Consider the following 22,917-nt stretch of genomic DNA (forward strand, 5'->3'; position numbering starts at 1 on the left):
ACTCAAGTCAACAAGGGAACGAAGACTTGAGCGATGGGGAAACTATCTCGCAATTGTATGGCAACATACATCTGAGTTCTCTTAACTCAACCACAATCATTATTCATATCACGAAACATCAATTCCCGAACGGACTTACGTTTAAGCCAGGCCCGGTTCATGCATGCTCGTATGATTCGACTTTCGTGGTGGATATTCGGTTCCCCTATAGGACTTAAATCCACTATTGAGAACTATCACTCGTATGGGACTCTACCCACTTAGAGTCTCTTTCACCGTATGGGCCTTATCCCACTTTGGTGTCCACCTTTCCCCCATGTCCACCATGGTTGGGGCTCAAACCTAATTGAGGCTCGAATCATTGGTCCCACATCCCAATGCTTACTCGCCTAAGCGTACCAATAAAGATGTGTACCATCACAGAAAACACACATTCTGAATACATGATCGGTTCCACAATCATCGGTTCCACGAACCATAACAAAATTCATCAATCACTGGTGACTTCATTCATCACAATACACAAATGACAACATGGCATATTCCATACAATGCGTCTCATTCTCAATCATGACAATAATTCGTCCACGACCTCACATAAGCGCCGTATGAATGAATACCGTTTTCTCATACATATATCACACATGTTCCATAACCTAGATTATCTTTCTAAGTTATTAATCAAGTTATTCTCCTAGGTTTCCTCACTCATCTCTGTAAGGTTTTTAATCATGTTATTTCACCTTCAACATAACAACAATATTTAACTTTCATCATAATATAAATCATAGTATTTATAAATCACATAATATTTTATAACATGGAACAATAATAATAGCCCTTTACGTTATCTTTCTAAAGCATCCGTCCGTGTCCAAAACGGAGTTATAACCCTGAATTAATTCATTAATCTATCTTAATCAAGATTTAGATTAACATTTATTCATTGCATAAGTATTATGCAATCACATCTTTGGCCTAGTGGTAAGGCTTGTACCATACTAAGGAGGTCTTGGGTTCGACCCCCATTAGTGACATATTTTAATTCATCAAATAATTAATTCATGTTAATAGATTGATCAAATGAATCAATATTGGTCGGAACTCTATACTCACAATAGGAAGTTTGTACAATCGATTGAAAATAAGGACCACCTTACTTTCACTTACATAGTTTTGCTTCATTTTTCACAACCAAACTCTTGGCATGGACATAAAACACATCAACAAACTTCCAAACAACAACCACATCATTGTATCACAATAATCCAACATATGCAAGAACACCCATACAAATATCATCAATGAAGATTCATAGAAAACTCATCATACTATCAACTATCTCACTATCAATTCCATGGTTTTACCAACCCTAATTTCTAAATCTAAAGTTCTATCTAGAACTCACATAGTAGAAGAAGAAGATGAAGTTTGGTGAGGATGATGAGTCGAAAATGGTGATGATGAGCTTTTCCTTCTCTCCTCCAAGCCTTTCTTCTTCTTTCTTTCTTCTTCTTTCTTCTCTTTTCCCCTTCTCTTCTTCTTATCCTTTCTTCTTTTCTTTCTTTATGATAACTCTCTCTCTTTCTACCTACTCTTCCTTCTTATCCACTTCTTCATTCTTTTCCAATCACCACCACACAAATACTATATAATATATATAAATAATATATAATATTAAGTAGTAATATAAAATATCTCAATTGATATTTTATCTTCCAGTACCAATTGACCAATTATCAATGTTATCAAAAATATCCTCTCTTGCACTTATTAATATTGGTTTGTCTCTTTTGTTAATAATTAATCTCTTTAGAGTTCACTGGTTACTCTATTGGTCCCAATTGATAACACTTAGAGCACATATGAGCTCTAATTGTTATAATTGATAATAGATAGAGTACACAGGAACTCAATTGGTCTCAACTGACAACTAATTGAGTATTTAAGGGACTATGGGATATTACATTCTCCCCCCTTAAATTGAAATTCGCCCCCGAATTTCCTTCACTCAACAAACGAACAATTCTTGCATTAACGTCTTAGATCAACATTTGACTTCTCTTCGATTTCAAGCCTTTGACATACTCATCCTTCTAACTTGTCCTGCTGACAAATTTCCTTCAACAAATATGACAACCTTCTAATCCATTTATTGATAATCTCATCAATTTCATTTGATCTGAGACTGTATGTTGCAAGTCTCTACTCCTATTAATTCACTTCTCTCATACTACTCCAATGAGATAGAACCATTAGCACGAGATTGTCTTACTCTTATTCTTACCTCCATTCTTATGAGTAACTATCTCCCTGATCCCCATAGACTTGATTGAGCTCTTTCTTCCATCACCTTCCATTGTCATACTCTGATTCCAATAGTGGAACACCTGGGTTTCCTAGGCACTACTATTTCTCTAACAATCTACAAAGAAACATACTTATCCTCCAGAGTGCCTACTATCCAAAATGGTACTAGAATCTTATCGACTTCCATTAGTAGAATAACTTCCTTGATGACTCACAAAAGTTCATAATAAGACCAACACTCTTCAAAAGATAGGTATCCAGGAGTTACATTACTACAACCATAAAAATGTAGAACATCCAAATTCATCACGTGTTCGATGCAGCTAAACCAAATTAGTTTGACAATATCCGGTTCTGGTTACTATATTCCATATCAAATCCTCTTGTAGGGTTTTGATTCATTCAAGATTTCTCCCGACACATGATCTCGGCCAAAACAACATAACACCATCAAGGAACTTTAAATCATCAACAAGACGTCACTTCTAAGGTACTTAAGCAATCTAGAGCGTAACTATGAGTGTCCATACACCTCATAGAGTCACACACAATATCTCACACATATCTAAAGATAACATTTCACTTTGTACCCAAAATCATTCTTCTCAATCGTCTTGTCCCATCTTCCATAATCTTGGCGCATGCTCTTACTAATACACAGTCCGAGTTACATGTTTAACTTCAGGAATATCTTATCCTCATTCCTTCTGGGAAGTATAACTCATGAATCCTTCCAATAGGGTAGAGTATCATCGTACACATCCATTACGACTCTCAAGGAGTCTACATCTAAGGCTATGAATCCGAATGAATTAATCAATTTCATACCCTGACCAACCACTTCACACCTGAATTAATCAATTTCTTGTAAATATCTTATTTTTATTTTTATTTTTAAGTAGTAATTTATGTTTGGATCTTATTCTCACTAGGCTAGAATATATATATATATATATATATATATATATATATATATATATATATATATATATATATATATATATATATATATATATATATATATATATATATATATATATATATATATATATATATATATATATATATATATATATATATATATATATATATATATATATATATATATATATATATGAATAAAAGGAATAAGTTACCACCAATGACGGATAATAAAAGAAAATATAGTAAGACAAATGATATTTTCAAAGGAAAATTTTCAAGGAAAATTCTACGTTGAAGTCATCAAAATAATTTTATTGATCATTATATGAAAAAGTGTTTTTAAATAGGGATTAAACTCCTTACTATTATGAAACACCCTTCAAAAAAAAATTTATGAGGGGATAAGTCGTTTATCTAAATAGGTCATCGCAAATTATTTGCGAGGGGCCTGCCACGTCGCTATTCTGCTTGGGGCTAAGCCTCTTGCAAAATGTAATCCTTAAATGTTATCCTGCTGACACGCAAGTGTATGCGAGAACTAGAGGCACAATGTGTCAGTATTTCCCCAGGGGTTAAGTCACCGGCAAAGCCATCTACGTTTTGGTATTTGTGTGGGAATTAACTCCTCACAAATTGGTTAATATATGTTTTGGTATTTGTGAGGGGATTAGCCCTTCGTAAATTGACCGATTATTTTTTAAATAAAATACTTTTTGGTGTTTGTGAGGGATTTAACCCCTAACAAATGTTTACTATATTTAATAAAAAATATTATAATTATGTTATTATAAATATAGTAATATAATAATAATAATAATAATAAATAACCATCAATATAATAAATAAATATGTATTATTAAATTTTGTAAAATAAAATTTAAATTAAATTATAAAATAAAGTAATTCATGATTTAAAGGTGACATAACAATAAATAGTCTCCACATTCACCAAAGTTAAGTTTAAAAATACATATTAAAAGTTTCTTATTCCAACAAACTTAATTATCTTCTTCTTCCTCCTGCTCCTCCTCAATTCCTCCATATCCACTGACTCGGTCATATCCATCACCAGAATCTTGGTTCATCTACGAGATTATAAATTGTTCAAATCTCTGTGCACCTTCATTTGGAACCCACATTGCTTCCTCATAATCCATTTTTTTCCTCCCCAATTCTTCCTTCATATCTGTTTGTTTTCTCCTCATTTCTTCCATTTTTTTTTCATTTCTTGGTGTTGTTTCGTGTGCTGCCTCGGTACGCACTAAATTTCTCGTAGTTTCTAGCATTTCAGCGGTTAATATATATGGATGTGATTATCCTTCTCCATTAGGAAGTTGGATTCTGAAACTCGTGTCACGCCACCTGATAGTTTTTCCGTACCTTCAAACACCATACACTCTCTCATTTTCCCTCTTTCCACGTGCAACATCATACCAAGTGTGAAGACTCGGACTAGGATCAACATGATATCCTGATGGCAGTTCAGGTAACTCAGGATGCTTTGGTAGAGTAAAAGAAAGTTGTTTATCATACTCCTACTATAAAAATAAATAATTAGATTTTATCATAATTTAAATAAGTTAGGTACATAAAAGAAATAAATAAAATGGTTAAATATAAGAAACACTTACTTGAGTGTTTCTTAAGCGATCATCGACAAACTCTTAATTTCTCTTCATATGAGTAACCAGATAGATCTCATTAAGAAGCAGAGTTCTACACAACTCGTCATGCTAATTAAATGAAAACATAAGTAAAAAAATAGTTTTAATTAATTTAAAATCTAAATGAAAATTTAAGTAAAACATAAATAAATGTACCATCATTCGTTCACCTTCAGCAATACTAATATTGTATGCCGCGTAGTTGCAACCGCCAACTTCAGATACTTTTTTTTTCATTTCAGATATTTGCTTAAATGTATCAGAATTCCGACGGGCAATAAACTCTTGAAATACATCTTCAACTATCCAACAAGGACATGGTCATTTTCTTTCCCAACTAAGTCTAACACGCCTAAGCGTGACAGATAATTGGACAACATATTTTGAGTGAAAATTTTCTTTAATTGGATGATGATCTCTAAATAACATTTCTTATTATTTGGAAGTAAGAATCCAGCATACATGTTGTCAAAGGTGGTAACTATTGATAAACTGAAGTTGTGCTCAACTTCAGTTGGTCTGCTAGAATAAAATACCAGAGAAGGTTGTTGCATGATCGAGGTGTGAAGACCGACTGAAGTCAATCTTCAAGTGGGAGATTGTTGAAATAAAATTTATTTTCTTATTATTTGGACGGTCATTATTTTCATATTATTTAAAAATAAATGGAAAATGTTTCTATTTTATAAGAACCATAATGAATGGGTTACGGATGATGCATCCAATGCTTTGGCTATATAAGATATCAAAGTCAAAACAATATAAATTTCAACATTGAGAGCATTTTCAATAACTAGAGAAATGCACCAGTGAGAAAAAATATGAGTGAGAGAAATTCTTAAATACAATGTGTATTTTATCTTTTCAGTAAATAAAAAAGTTTTCCGCAACCCGTATCAATTTCCGTGTGTTATTATTCTGCATTTATATCGCTATTCCACGAATATGACTATAAGAAAATGTTGTGTAATTTCCTAACAATTGGCTTAGAATATGCTTTACCAAAAAATGTTGCCTTAGAAACACTTCTGATTTTCCTTGAAAAGTTATAAATCTTAAACCCTAAAATAATAGAGTACAAGCTCAAAATCTAAATAAAATAAAATCATCAATAAAAAATAATAAAAGAAAACAATGCACATGACCATTTTAAAAGGTAGATCTTTGTAGCAATCAAATCTTACTATTGCATAATCTATTTATATATATTAAATCCAATGTTTCATATTATATTGCGACACTTAACACATTCTTATTCCAAAACAATCCACATCATACTATTAGTTTATGTGAATATCTTTTGTAAAACCACCAATCAAAACACCATTATTTATCCACATCCATATTTTGACTCTTAAAATACCAAAATAGTCACTACTATTAACAAAAACATTAATACAAATAATAAATAATAATATAATATTTGTCTAATAATAATAATAATAATATATAATATCTAGATACCACTATTAGAAATAATATTATTTATAAAATAAAAGAGAATGTTTAAAAGAAAGATTTTGATCTAATTAATTAATTAATTAATTATTTTCAATGTTATTATATTATTTTATTCTTAAAATCTTCAAACAATATTCTTTTTTTTTGGTTACTACCAAAATAGTCACTACTATTAACAATAATATTAATACAAATAATAAATAATTAAATAATATTTGGCTAATACTAATAATAATATAATATAATATCTAGATACCACTATTAGTTCCAAGTTTTTATTTATACTCTTTTAATTATTATAAAAATTAATACTTAGAAAATGAAGAGTTTTATGAAACGGTGAATGTGATGAAATTTTAATTTTTTTTTTTGGTTACTACCAAAATAGTCACTACTATTAACAATAATATTAATATAAATAATAAATAATAATATAATATTTGGCTAATAATAATAATAATAATAATAATATAATATAATATCTAGATACCATTATTAGTTACAAGTTTTTAGTTATACTCTTTTACTTATTATAAAAATTAATGCTTAGAAAATAAAGAGTTTTATGAAACGGTAAATGTAATGAAATTTTAAATTATAAATTCAGTCACATGGATATAAATTAAATTTAATAGATTTTGGTGTAGTTATAAACTCAATCAAGATATATGTGATATTTGATTTTCTCCAATAATATTATTTTATTATTCTTAAATAATCAATTTGTTTCACTTTTTAATTTAAATAGATAAATTTCTCTCACTTTTTTTCTTTAAATAGATAAATTCCTCTAACTGTCTCCCTCACACGTATCTTTTAGAACTTGATGCATAACCAGACAAAAAATGAGATGAATGGGCGAACTATTCAACACGGATTAAAAAAATTTGATTTTTCTGTCTTTATCTAATCCAAAAAATGAGATGAATGGGCGAACTATTATTTTGCAGATTTTGTAATTTGAGTGAGAGTTCAATCGGCTCCAACTCCTACAAACAACAATCTTAGAACGAAAATTGAAATACGCGTCTCTTACAATCATTTGAAGAAACAAAATTCTAGAAAATGCAATACATATGCTTTCATTCAGATATTTTTATTTTTTGTATTGATTTTTATTTTATTTTTTTGGTTTAATTTCCTTCCTCTTTCTTCATAATTCTAGAATTGTAATATTTATGTTTTCTTTCGAATATAAATTCTTATTTATATCCTTAGTATAAATTCTAATTATTATCTTAATTATATTTTATACTCATATATATTTTTATATATGTTGTTTACTGTCTTTGTAACTAGTAAAGGACCCGTGCGTTCGCACGGGTCGCGCAAGTGCAATAATTTATTTAAAAAAAATTAAAATATAATATATTTTTTTGTTTATATATATATATATATATATATATATATATATATATATATATATATATATATGGTTGGATCAACGTACACAAATTTATTGCATAAGAGTTTTTTTTAATGTAATGGATGTTAAATGATCAATAAATGGGTTCAAAAAATTTCCACATATAACTTTTTCCAGTTTGGGACATAATAAAGTAAAACATTATTAATTTATAGTAATATAATTTGCTTAATTTTTTTGTATACTATATTAAGGAAATAATCAAAAAATATAATACAAAAATATTTTTACAATTTATTGGTATATTGATATATAATAAACATTCCATTGTTAATGTTATGAATAAACATTCCATTTATCATTGAGATTTTGGACATAAGAGACAAAAATATATTTATTTAGTAATGGATGAAATTTTCCAATCTGTTACTAATTTGAGGTATAAAAACGCAAATATTAACCTTCATAATAAATGATTATTTAACCAAAATACATAAACCATGTAAAAGAAATACCAGAACCTCATTTGTTTTAAAATATAGTAATGAATACTACCAAATGTTGAAATTAATTGCAATTGATACAGTAAGGTTTAGTGCAACAAAAGATATTGAAACAAAAGGTTCACAATTTTAGTTAAAATTGTGAGAAATAAGTCCAACAACAAAAATGATTTAACTTCGTACAATTCTTTGGTCCTTAAAAAACTGGGTTTATACAAAACCTGACCGCAACCTTTTAGGAAGTGATGATTCATTACCCTGTAAAAAACAATTACATCCATATAAACAAATGTTAAAACATAATGTATATTTTATACAACTCATTCAATAAAATTCTAATAATAAACAACGACATTTCTTGATATAATATAACTAATGAAAAACTTACGTTCTATAAGTTTTCAAAAACTTCTTTGAACACGACGTTTGTTGTAGAATTCAATGGATGGTTATCCTTGTCATGGATTAATATCTTAAGCCCTTTTTTGCTTTTGACCCTTGATATTGCAACATATAGTTGACCATGACTAAATACACTTCTAGGCAAATACAATCCAACATAATCCAATGACTGACCTTGAGATTTGTTAATTGTCATAGCATAACATATAGTTATGGGAAATTGCCTTCTAGTCATTTTGAATGGCCACGGAGATTGTGTTGGAGTCATATCCATTCTTGGAATATAGATAACCCCTCCAATATTCTTTCCAGATATAATCTTTGCCTCGATAACGTGGTTTGCCAATCTTGTAACTATAAGCCTTGTTCCATTGCAGAGACCTTCAGGTTGATCAATGTTTCGAAGCAACATAATAGGGGTCCCAATCTTCAATTTAATCTTGTGGTTAGGTAGAGCGGAAGTTGTAAGTGTATTCAAAAATTCCAGGATCAGAACATCAAAAGCTTCATTTCCTTCACCGTCAAAAGTGTCTACAGAACCTGAACTTAAATATTCCTTTTCTTCACCTTTGGGAAATTTTTTGAAATTTTATTATTATAAATCTATGTTAGTACATATAAATATATGAATGTATCTATAAATATGTTTACAATGGATAACGCATACCTGGTATGAATCCCAAAACGTATTGATTTATGATGTCAACCGTTTCAATTGTTCCTGCCAATATAGCTCTTGATTGCAAAAATTCTGGATTCTTGTAATTGTTAAGAAAATTCGGATATGTTTCACTAACAATGGCTTCTAGTGGATCATCATAGTTAGAAATTAAGAAATCATTTGGAATACGAATATCCGTGTAACCATCGTTAGGTTCTTCCAATTTCCCATCGCCAACTTTTAATATCCAATTAGAAAACAATTCTAATTCAGATGTACTTGAAGTATTGTCGGCTTGTTGGAGTCGCGTGTTCTTTGTAAGCTTCAGCACAACACAATGATCCCAGATGTATGATGAATTTATTGTAGAATGTATTATATCTGAACGGCTGCCCCTTGGTACAACTGGTAATATTTGCCGAAAATCTCCACCAAATACAATTACTTTCCCTCCGAATAATTTGTCAGAACAATTGGAACGCCCCATTATGTCTTTAAGGGTTTTATCAAACGCTTCAAAACAAAATCTGTGTGCCATTGGAGCTTCATCCCAAATTATCAACTTTGCCATTTTTAGTAGCTCTGCACGATCACTACCTTTGTCGATATTACATGTAGAAGACTCCATTGTAGGTATTGGAATCTTGAACATTGAATGAGTCGTTCGACCTCCTAGAAGTAGTAGTGAAGCTATGTCCGATGAAGCAACAGTTAAACAAATTTGTTTCTTTGATCTTATGTAGGAAGCTAGAGTTCTCCACATGTAGGTTTTCCCTGTGCCACCGTATCCATACAAAAAAAATACGCCTCCTTGTTGATTGTTTACTACTTCCATTATTCGCTTGAATACACCTCTTTGCTCATCTAATTTAAAAAAAATACATAGCAAACATGCAGTGAATAAATTAATTATACATTAAAAAAAATTGTAAGATAAAATCATACTTTAAAAGTTAACTTTATAAAATTATGACAAAACTTACAAACATTTAACATATTTACCTGTAAGATTTAAGAACAAATTATTGTATTCTTGCAATTGTTCGGCTGGATTGTAACTCCGCTCTTCGTATATGAGCTTATTTCCCAACTGCTCAACCACATATCCACTTGGATAAGGCATTCCAGCAAATTCCTTTAGACTTTGGCTCTTCCTTTGAAGATTTCGTTCAATGTCAATTAATGTTAAATTCATTATCTCTTCATCCGACAACCTCAAACCTTTATATAATAGTAATTATAAGTGTAAACTATAAAACAAATTTACTTTTAAGAATCAAACAAATAAATATAATAAAAATTCACAATATAGGAAAAATAATACCTCTATTGTTTGCAATTCGCTGTTGAGCATATAGTATTCCATCAGCTAAGAGATGACATGTTTTACTCCATACATGTCTTGGCCTGTTAATGCTGCCTGATAATAACATGTGAACAAATAGTAATCTCAAATATTGACCTGAACCCCAATGATTTGCCTCTTTAATAGCTGCAATGAATTCTCTATCATTGCCGATAAAACCCATAGCAAAACAGGCATCCCGGAAAGTATCATATTTTACGTTATTCACTGTTTTTGTATCATTATAACTGCGGGGGCCTTTGACATGTGTGAGCATCAATCTAAGATAGTACAATTCGCCAGTTGTTGGAGGAACCCATATAAGCCTACCAATTGTGTAACCTTTTTGACGGGGTTTCCATTCTCTTTTTTTCTTAACATAAACAAATTTTGAAACAAATTTGCTGTAAGTTAAATTTTGTGCTTCAGGATACTTGCAATTTGCTTCGAACCATAATGTAAACATCGATTCAGTTACACTTGGTTTTTCCAGAACTGTATTGATACGATCAAAATCAGTGTAATATACCGAATTTTGACCTTCACAATGAAAGTACAGTCTCTCAACAGCTGGTTTTCTACCATGGATTGGAAAGGAGAATATCCTCCAAGATGCTTCACTCGGAGAAACGTACCTACAAATAATATAATGAAAGGCAATGGATTTAAAATTAATAGAATGATTATTGTAGACAGAATATATAAATTTTATTATAACACATATAGTCAAAATAGTGTACATATAAAATTTTCTACACCATGCATGTAAAGAAAAATTGCACACTTTTAGTTGAAATAGATAAATTGCATGACATCATATTTCAAGTGATATATTAGAAACGTACCTACAATCAATATACTGTTTGATCTCGTCAATATTCTACGGCTGGTTGGAAGTTCCATCATCATTCGGTACAATGGCAGCGGTGATTCTGTCGTAACCTTTGTTGATGTACTTGAATAAGTACTTAATCGATGTACTTTGATTGCACCATTCGATTTTTATGTGAGCTTGGTAGTTTGTCAACAACTTTGCATTGTATGGAACAACATTCCGGTTATCGACTTGAATTCCATTCTTAAGAATTGTATGTCCATTGTCCCTTCTTCTATATACCGGAAACCCATCTTGATCAACAATTGTTTCGGGCTGAAACTGTTTTGGAAAATATTTAGAATATTTTCCATCTTTCATGCACAGTGAAGATCGATTTGCAAATCCACACGGGCCATGAATCATGTGAGTTTTAACCAAATTATACAACTCTTCATTGGTATCTTGGTCAGGTATTTCAGCTAAAATAATGCGATCAATATCACTTGGAGTTGGATATTTGTTAGATGGATGGAGGAAAATTAAGATGTGAGCATGTGGTAATCCTCTCTTTTGAAACTCAATTGTATACATATCTATAAAAATAAATATATAAAATATATACAATAGTCAGCACACGAATGATAAATTTGAAAATAACAATACGATTAATTGAATATGGAATAAGTTACTCACATGCAAGAACTTTCCCCAATAGACTTTTCTTTGTGAGATCAGACAAAAGCTCATCAAATTTCATTTTAAAGACTCTTGAAATGATGTCAGGACGATCTGATGCTTTTAGATGAACAGAACCAAGCAAACGTTGAATTTCAGGCCAGTTGGGGTTACATGTGAATGTAATGAAAAGATCTGGAAATCCGACATAGCTGCATATTGCCATTCCGTCAAAGTATAGTTGATCCATATATCTACGACTACCAACGTATGAAGAAGGTAGCACAACCCTCTTACCTGTGTTTGACCCGTGTGTTTCTCCATTTGAATTATATTCATTCAAATTGTGATACTTGCCAACCCTCAGTTTTGACTGATTCTTTCGAAGCCACCTAAGTCTTTCTGATTCCATCATTGTAAAACCGTCTACCAAAAATTGTTGATAAAGTCTCCTTGATCGCAACAATGTTTGTGCTTCATTAGATCTTGATTGAATTCTAAAGGCCAACCACTCTCTTATTGTAAGTCGATTTCGCTTTGTTGCTTCTTCCCAAGGAATATCTTTATTGTTCTGTTCTGACTGTGTTATGTCTGTGAAGTGGCGAATATTTGTCCCTTTATCACGGTGCCTCACATTAGGTCTATATCCATCCTCACCATATGGAAATAATAATGGGTACTAATATCCTAAATAACTGGTATGATACTCATCTAACCTTTGAAGTTCGCCACATTGTTTTTGCACTATAATGTCTCTTTTTTCTGCAGTGTCGACATCTCCAACAATTAAAGCAGCTACTTCGGATACAGTTGGTTGATTATATATCCTTCCATCATTTCTTCGTTCAGATATTAAACGAAGTTTTAAATCAAAAACACCTTCTTCACAAAGTCTGTCCCTTGCCATGCGAAATGATTGTGCATGAACATTATGTTCATATAACATTTCAGATAGTTTTCTCACAATATTAACATCAACTCCACTTTTTGACCTATAATGAAAAGAGTTGAAACAGTTTATTGCAAGTTTCTTAAATAAATAAATTTAAAGTTTGGAAAATAATAGATATCTAACCTGAATCCATGCATTCTGTTTTCAATTTCATTCTCAGTGTCATAAACATATAGTTGTGCAAATCGTGGATTTTGACCTGGCATCGGTAACATGCATCCTATTCGGTGACATGATTGACCTTGGATACGAAAATTGGAAGGGCATCTACCGTTGTTAAATCGATTGTCCACTTACGCACCGGGAGATGTAAATACAAACATAACGTTGTACATTCGAATTTGTTGTTGGAAATTTTTTGATTCACATGATTCGTTGTCAAACAACAGATGTTGTAGAACTTTAGGAGCGGGTTTTAACAAAGGTAACTGAACTTTTCCTGATCCACAACACATGGAAAATTTAGGATTGGACGCATGACGACATTTGTTTTTCCTTTCCGAATACCACATATTTGCACCACAATATTGACATTCAATGACAGGATCCCCTATATCATAATACCCTCCTGATCATCAATAGTATTTAATTCATATGTTAAATGAGTTGTATTTCATAATAATAAAATATTATTTATAGTAAATCATTTTAAAATACCTGATGTAATTTCAAAAGTTTCCATAGCATCTGTTCCATTAGACATTTCATCTTCATCAAAACTTGAATTTGTTGTTGAACTGTAACCTTTTGACATAACATTTATTGTGTTAAGAATTTTGTAATATTCTATGACATATCATAAATAAATTAACTCAAATGAAAAATAATTAAGAATATACCGTCAGATTCATCATTCATATTATCGTCTCCACTATCAGATGCAAAAAGCTCATTGAGTTGCAATTCTGGTATTGGATCTTGATTTGATGTTGTTGCAGCAAATGTATTGTCAAACCTCTTAGATAAGTTAACTCCTAATTTGGTAATGTTTCTGCTTGATATCCTTTTTGATCTGATATTATTATTGGTACTTGGCTTAGTCTTTAAGGACGAATGAAGTTGACGACTTACTTCAACGTTGGCTATACCACGACTGTCATTTAGTATGTTTGGCGAAAGTTCTGATAGTGGTATCCTCAAAGCTGTTGAGTCATTGCCGCGTCTTTTATCAAATGTACCGTTTTCTTTTAGAGCAGTTTTCAACCTCTTAGATTTCTTGTCATCAATAACACTCTTTCTATAAATTTTGGCTTTTGCAGCATTCTTCCTCCTCAAAACAGTTTTAAAATGTAATTCTTCATCTACCATTTTGAATATTTTCTATTATAGTACTCACTCAGGCTCTATAATTCAAAATGATCATACTTGATCATACATCTGAAAAAATTACACATATATAACAGATATTATATATCTTCATCATTATAAATAAAACAAAAGATATATAATTTTATAGTGAATAAAAATATCAAATGTTCACCCGATAAAAAACATAACTTACATTGCCATTATATATATATATATATATATATATATATATATATATATATATATATATATATATATATATATATATATATATATTTGGTACGAAAATTCGTCTGTTCCCTCCAAAATAATTGACAATTATATAACATGTGGATATGTGTAATATAGGGAAATGAAAAGTTTTTCATCAGCCTATGTATTAATATAGCCGTAAAACCTAAAGGGATTTCATTAGAGCATGTTTATCTATAGTTTTCCCAAGTTCCTACACATTTACCGATGTTGCTGTGTCAGAAGCATTTGGATATTTGAGATTTTCCAACGTTCTCTCATTTGCAATGTCCATAAAGAAACATACGCTCCTACAATTTAAGTGGTTCATATTTATTATTAAAAAAATTCAATTTGTCATTTAAAGAAAATCAAACAACGATAGTATTTGGCAAAAAAAATACAATAATAATTAATTTGATTTCATTTAAAGAAAATCAAGCAACGATAATATTTGGCAAAAAAACTACAATAATAATTAATTTGATTTCAGGATATTGATTTCGTTTTGGAATGATAAGATTGCAACAACAATAAAATAACGGTAATATTTTTTAGTAGTATAAATAGGTAAGAAAAAATATTGTCAATGTAAGAAAAAAACAGTATTAAGAAAAAATATTGTCAATGTACAGAATGAATTTATAAAAATTGCAATTACATAATGATTTTTTTTTTAAAAAATATATGAATCCAAACAGAATATTGTACCTGGAATTAATTTAAAATTGTATTTTAGTAATCTTATAGGGGAATGAAATAAATTTGTTAGATTTCAAAAAAATTAATATTATATTATTCAAATTTGGTTTCTATCTTTATTGAAAAGTATGATAGATATAGGTTTGATGTGATGTTAAAGTAGAGCATTAATGATGGTTACTTTTGGGAAAGTTTGCTTCAAATATAAGCAAAAAATATTGAAGTGAAAGGTGTGGATATATTGATTTTTTAGGGTTGAAACACGTGTATTGGAAGTTGCATATCTGTATCCATTACATTTAAAATGGTATAATATTGTCAGTGGTTTTGGAATAGTGGTTTTGAAATATTTTGAGTTATTAAGTGGGTAAATGGGATTAATAATGATGATAATAAATATTAATAAATAACAATATTAATAATAATAATAATATCAATTTATTCAATTAAATAAAACCCTAATTTTCATCAAACCGTTTCATATTACTTCTCCCTCTTTTCATATTCTCGGTTTGACATCTCAGAAAGACCACTTAAAAAATAAGTATATTTATTATTAAAAAAATTCATTTTGTCATTTAAAGAAAATCAAGTAACAATAATATTTGGCAAAAGAACTACAATAATAATTAATTTGATTTCAGAATATTGATTTCATTTTGGAATGATAAGATTGCAACAACAATAAAATAACGGTAATATTTATTATTAAAAAAAATTCATTTTGTCATTTAAAGAAAATCAAGCAACGATAATATTTGGCAAAAAAAACTATAATAATAACTAATTTGATTTCAGGATATTGATTTCATTTTGGAATGATAAGATTGCAACAACAATAAAATAACGGTAATATTTTTTAGTAGTATAAATAGGTAATTTATTTTATCACATTTTTCACTCACATCTAGTCTAAATTTGACCAATTTATTTTATTTAATTTTAATTTTTATGTGTACACATTTCCTCAATCAACATAACACATGCTCAAATTTTATGCAAAATGATGGAAGTCCTCTTTGTATCCCAAATCAACAAAACACCTCATATTTTGGAAATCCACCTCTTATTCCAAATCCACACCATAATTCAAGATTTCAAAATTCTCTTTTTATCTCAAATTCATAAAATAATTCACCCATTGGAAATTACTCATATCATACATCACCTTACCCAATGAAAAACTCTCTTTTAATGTATTTTGATATATTTGAATCAATTTTTTAATTATATTTTATATAATATATAGTTGAATCAATTTTTATGTTGTCGAGGCAAATTTATTAAATTGTAAAATGGTAGAGTTAGTTAGAGTATTAAATAGAGTTTAGTACGAAATTACTTCAATTTCAAAGTTCATATAAATTTACAGGTCTTCAATTTGAAAGTTTATAGTCTCTATGAATTATTAGATTTAATTCATATTTAAGTTTGTTAGATATTAGATTTAAATATTAGATTTGATTCATATTTAAGTTTGTTAGATATTAGATTTAAATATTAGATTTGATTCATATTTAAGTTTGTTAGAGGCTTATAAATAGGGTGTCAATCATTGTAACTTTTAATCCTTTTTGTAGCCATCATTCTCTGAATAAGAATATTTCCATTCATCATATATTCTACCTTTGCACCAACAATTGGTATCTAGAGCTCCGGTTCGGATTCATTGGGAAACACGGGAAACACGAGTGAACGTGAGGTCTTGTGTGTTTGATTTTGATTCTTAGATTCGTGTTGAATCTTGAACAAAATCTGATCAGAATTTTAATTCTGTGGGTTGGGAAACACTGTGTGAGAAATCTGAGTGTATTGTGCAAGGTAGAAAGATGAACGGAAACGGCAACATGAACACCAAACTTCCAGTATTTGACGGTAAAAACTGGAATCGTTGGATGATCCAAATGCGTGTACTGTTCGGTGCTCAAGATGTTCTAGATCTTGTCACTGATGGTTATGTTCCGGTAGCAGCAGATGCGACGGATGAACAGAAAAACGCGCAGAAGGAAGTAAGGAAGAAGGATCAGAAAGCATTGTTCTTCATTCATCAATGTGTTGATGTAAATGTGTTTGAGAAGATTGCAGATTCAACGACAGCAAAGGCTGCGTGGGACACACTGGTTAGATGTTATGGTGGTGACGCATCAGTGAAGAAGGGGAAGCTTCAGTCCTTGAGAAAGCAATATGAGAATCTCAACATAAAGAATAATGAGAAAGTTTCTGAATACATCTCCAGAGTGATTCTGATCACTAATGAGATGAAAGCGTGTGGAGAAACTCTTTCTGAAGAAACAATCATGGAGAAGGTATTGAGATCCCTTACCTCTCAATTTGATTACATTGTGGTAGCAATAGAACATTCCAAAGATCTGAGCACCATGAGAATTGAAGAGCTGCAGAGCAGTCTAGAAGCGCAAGAGTTGCGTTTGACTGAGAGAACTTCTGAAAGGGAAGTAGAGCAGCAGGCTCTGAAAGCAACTTCTGATAGGAGGTATCAGAAGCAGTCAGAAGCCAGGAGAAGATCTGATGGTGGTCAGAAGTCAGAAAGCTCAACCTCTGATAAACAAAAAAATGCTCAGAAGGGAAAAGAGAAGTATGACAAGAAGAAAATCCAATGTTACTGCTGTAAGAAGTTTGGTCACTTTGCTAGAGACTGTTGGTCAAACAAGGAGAGAAAATCAGAAGAAGCAAATATAGCCAGAAGTTCTGATGACGAATCTGTGCTATTGATGGCCTCTGAATCTGATGATATGGATCTGATAGACTGGTGGTATATGGACACTGGCTGTTCAAATCATCTTACTGGAAACAAGAAATGGCTGGTTGACTTTGACTCTGAAAAGAGGACAAAGATCAGATGTGCTGATGACAAATATCTTAATGCAGAAGGTATGGGAAATGTCAGAGTGACTCTGAACAATGGGAAAACAGCATTGATTCAGAACGTGTGGTATGTACCTGGCATCAGAAGCAATCTGATGAGTGTGGGACAATTAATTGAGAAAGGTTTTTCAGTTACCATGAAAGACAATCTTCTGAAGTTGTATGACTGCAATCAGAAGTTGATTATGGAGTCAGAACAGGGAAGGAATAGAACATTCAAGGTGAATGTCAGAACTGCAGACTCAGAATGTCTTAGTGCAACAAGTGCTGAGAAGGAGAGTGAGCTGTGGCACAGAAGATTTGGTCATTTGAATTTCAGAAGCTTAAAACATCTGAATTCAAAGAAGTTGGTACATGGAATTCCTGCAATTAAGAAGCCTGAAAAGTCATGCAAAGTTTGTATGGAAGGAAAACAACCACGATTGCCATTTGCGTCAGAAACTGCTCCAAGAGCAAAACATGCCTTGGGAGTTGTACATTCTGATGTGTGTGGTCCATTTCCAGTAGCATCGATGGGAGGGAATAAATACTTTGTGTTATTTGTTGATGAATTCACAAGAATGACATGGGTATCCCTTATTAAGTTCAAACACGAGGTGTTTGATGAATTCAAGAAGTTCAGAATGAAGGCTGAGAATCAGAGTGGTCAAAAGCTGAAGATTCTTAGAACTGACGGTGGAGGTGAGTATAACTCCAAAGAGTTCCAGAAGTTCTGTGAGGAGAATGGAATTGAGCATGAGGTTACTGCTCCTTATACCCCTCAACACAATGGTCTTGCTGAAAGAAGAAACCGAACTTTGCTTGATATGGTGAGAAGCATGCTAAAGGAGAAGAAGCTTCCTCAGAAGCTCTGGGGAGAAGCTGTTGCCACCGCAACGTATGTACTGAACCGATGTCCTACGAAGAAGTTGAAGGAAATAGTTCCAATACAGAAGTGGACTGGAGATAAGCAAAGTGTTAGTCATCTGAAGGTGTTTGGTTCTGTTTGCTATAAACATGTTCCAGAAGCCAGAAGACAGAAGCTGGATGATAGAAGCAAAGTGATGATTCTGATAGGGTACCACAGTACAGGTGCATACAAGCTCTATTGTCCAGAAACCAATAAAATTGAATTCAGCAGAGATGTGATTGTGAAGGAATCAGAAGTTTGGAATTGGGATAAGTCTCAATCTGACTCTGATGTTAGAACCTCTGAAGAAAGGTCAGAGTTCAGAATTTCTGAGGCTGGAGTAAACTCTGATATTGATTCTGATTCTGATAGTGATTCTGACTCTGGAGAAGACTCAGAAGATGAAGGTGACTCTGATGATCCAGACTCTGATGACCCAGACTCTGATGGTAATCCAGATTCTGGTGGCAATTCAGACTCTGGAAATATGCCAGACCCTGAAGATGGTCAAAGCTCTGGAGGAAGTCAACCATCTGAAGGTAGAAACTCTGAAGTTGAAGACTCTGAACAAGCTCAGAGACCACAAAGAGTCAGAAACATCCCCAGAAGATATGCAGAATTTGACATGCTGCAAGACACTGAAGTAGACTCTGAAGGAGAAGTTATTCAGTGTGCCATGTTAGTAGACTCTGAACCCATAAGTACAGAAGAGGCTCTTAAGCAGAAGCTCTGGTTGAAGGCCATGAAAGAAGAACTTGATGCTATAGAGAGAAACAAGACTTGGAAGCTGACAGAACTTCCAAAAGACAAGAAAGCCATCAGCGTCAGATGGGTTTTCAAGCAGAAGTTAAAGCCAGACGGTTCAATTGGCAAACATAAAGCAAGGTTGGTAGCCAGAGGATTTCTACAGAAACCTGGGTTGGATTACTCTGAAGTGTTTGCACCTGTAGCAAGACATGAAACAATCAGAATGGTGATTGCAATAGCTGCTAACAGGAATTGGCCTCTGATGCATTTAGATGTAAAATCTGCATTTCTGAATGGTCCATTAGAAGAAGAAGTTTACGTGTCACAACCTCCTGGATTTGTGAAAAAGAATCAGGAAGGGATGGTGTACAGATTATACAAAGCTCTATATGGATTGAAACAAGCGCCCAGAGCTTGGAATAAGAAGATTGATTCTTTTTTCAAGAAGCAAGGCTTTCAGAAATGTGAGATGGAGTACGGTGTCTATGTTCAGCATACTTCTGAAGGAAATATGACTCTGGTATGTTTATATGTTGATGATATACTGCTGACTGGAAGTTCTGAACAGGAGATAGCCAAGTTCAAGAAAGTTCTGATGAATGAATTCGAAATGACTGATCTAGGCAAAATGACATACTTTCTAGGGATGGAGTTCAGATACTCTGAGAAAGGTATTATTTTGCATCAGCTCAAGTATGAATTAGAACTTCTGAAGAGATTTGATCTGAAGAATTGTAAGATTGCTGTTACTGCATGCCAAGCTGTGTGGATTCTGAATCTATTGCAGGATCTGAAGATTAAAGTAAACAAACCTCTGAAGCTGATGATTGACAACAAGTCTGCAAACAATCTTGCCAGAAACCCAGTGTTGCATGGGAGAAGCAAGCACATTGAGACCAAGTATCATTTTCTGAGACATCAAGTTCAGAGGGGAGTGTTAGAAGTTGTACACTGCAGCACTCAGAAGCAGTTGGCAGATGTTCTGACGAAAGCTATCAAGACTGATCAATTTCTCAGATTAAGGGATGGAATTGGTGTTACAAGTTTTGATGGAATATGAATTAAGGGATGGTATTAGATTTAATTATTAGATTTAATTCATATTTAAGTTTGTTAGATATTAGATTTAAATATTAGATTTGATTCATATTTAAGTTTGTTAGATATTAGATTTAAATATTAGATTTGATTCATATTTAAGTTTGTTAGAGGCTTATAAATAGGGTGTCAATCATTGTAACTTTTAATCCTTTTTGTAGCCATCATTCTCTGAATAAGAATATTTCCATTCATCATATATTCTACCTTTGCACCAACAATGAAGTCCTCTTTGTATCCCAAATCAACAAAACACCTCATATTTTGGAAATCCACCTCTTATTCCAAATCCACACCATAATTCAAGATTTCAAAATTCTCTTTTTATCTCAAATTCATAAAATAATTCACCCATTGGAAATTACTCATATCATACATCACCTTACCCAATGAAAAACTCTCTTTTAATGTATTTTGATATATTTGAATCAATTTTTTAATTATATTTTATATAATATATAGTTGAATCAATTTTTATGTTGTCGAGGCAAATTTATTAAATTGTAAAATGGTAGAGTTAGTTAGAGTATTAAATAGAGTTTAGTACGAAATTACTTCAATTTCAAAGTTCATATAAATTTACAGGTCTTCAATTTGAAAGTTTATAGTCTCTATGAATAATAATCATTTAGATCATCAAATTTTTTGAACTATAATACACATGTTTTCATCCAGATATAACCATACCAATTAGATTTTTTTTTTTGTTTAGTTTCCTTCTTTCTCTTACAATCTCTTTCGAATATAATCATACCAATAATATTTAATTTCAATTTAATTGTTACGAAGTTATTCTTTGGTTTAATTTCCTTCCTTCTATTTTAAAACATTTTTGTGGTTTAGCTATATGAAGTAGTTGATGTTTTTATTATTTATAAAAAATATTTTATTCCTTTAGACAAACTATTTTTAACAATACTATAATTAGTGCATATAGATAATATCTAATTTTTATTTCTAACAATACAATAATTAGTGTATATAGATAATATTTAATTTTCATTTCAATTGTTATGAAGTTTTATTTTTTATTTCTTTCTAATTGTGGCTAATAATAATCTATCATTCTACATTCATATTTAATAATTAATGACTTATTAAAAAATTAAAATTTATTTCTCACTATTTTAATTATTTATCAATCCAAATTATGACTCTAAATCAAAAGGAAGCTCCATTTTACAATATTAATGACATTATCTACCAATCAAAATTTTAATTTTATAGTTAGTATCATATTAAAAAAATCAAATTGAATATCAATTTCTCACTATTTACTAATTATCTATCAATCTAAATCTTCAACCTATAATTAAGGACTATTAGAAATTTTGAAATTATATTTCTTACTTATTATTGATGATAATTATCTACAATTCCAATTTCTAACTCAACAATTAATGTAATATTAAAAATTTTGAAAGTGTTTTTTCATTATATTTTAGTACAATTATTATTGCTTTATAATTGCCAATAAATCAATTATTCTCTTTGAATAAAAATAAATTAAACTATATTAAAAATTTAACCATGAAGTTGTTCTATTATCTATTATTCAATCATTAAATTTTTAAGATACAAACTAATTGATAAATTTTAGTATAATTCTTATATTGTTTACAATTACATCAATCTTTTTTATTACTCCTTAAAATTTAAGTTATTCTCAAATGTCCTAATAAACTCATATAATAGTTATTCACATAAATTCACTCGGAAAAAAATTCTATCAAAATAATCAATTAATTTTCTCTATTACTTTTAAAATTCAATCTTTTTTCAAATATGTATTTATTAAACTACATATAATAATTATTCAAATATAATTATTTAAAAATTACTCAATACAAAAAATCTAAAATTTTGATAAAGTTTAAAATTTCATATAGAGTGACATTAATATATTATAGATCAACCGTTATATTCTAGTTAAATGTAAAAGGTAGAGCTTTGTTGCAAACATATTGTAGCTATCATCA

General features: G+C 30.8%; 1 pseudogene; it reads right to left on the bottom strand.

The window, feature by feature from the left end:
• Positions 1 to 8,619: 8,619 nt before the first annotated feature.
• Positions 8,620 to 14,388, bottom strand: LOC127081557 (uncharacterized; annotated as a pseudogene).
• Between the last annotated feature and the right edge of the window lie 8,529 nt (positions 14,389 to 22,917).

This window comes from Lathyrus oleraceus, chromosome 5 (assembly GCF_024323335.1).
Source record: "Lathyrus oleraceus cultivar Zhongwan6 chromosome 5, CAAS_Psat_ZW6_1.0, whole genome shotgun sequence".
Taxonomy (NCBI): domain Eukaryota; kingdom Viridiplantae; phylum Streptophyta; class Magnoliopsida; order Fabales; family Fabaceae; genus Lathyrus; species Lathyrus oleraceus.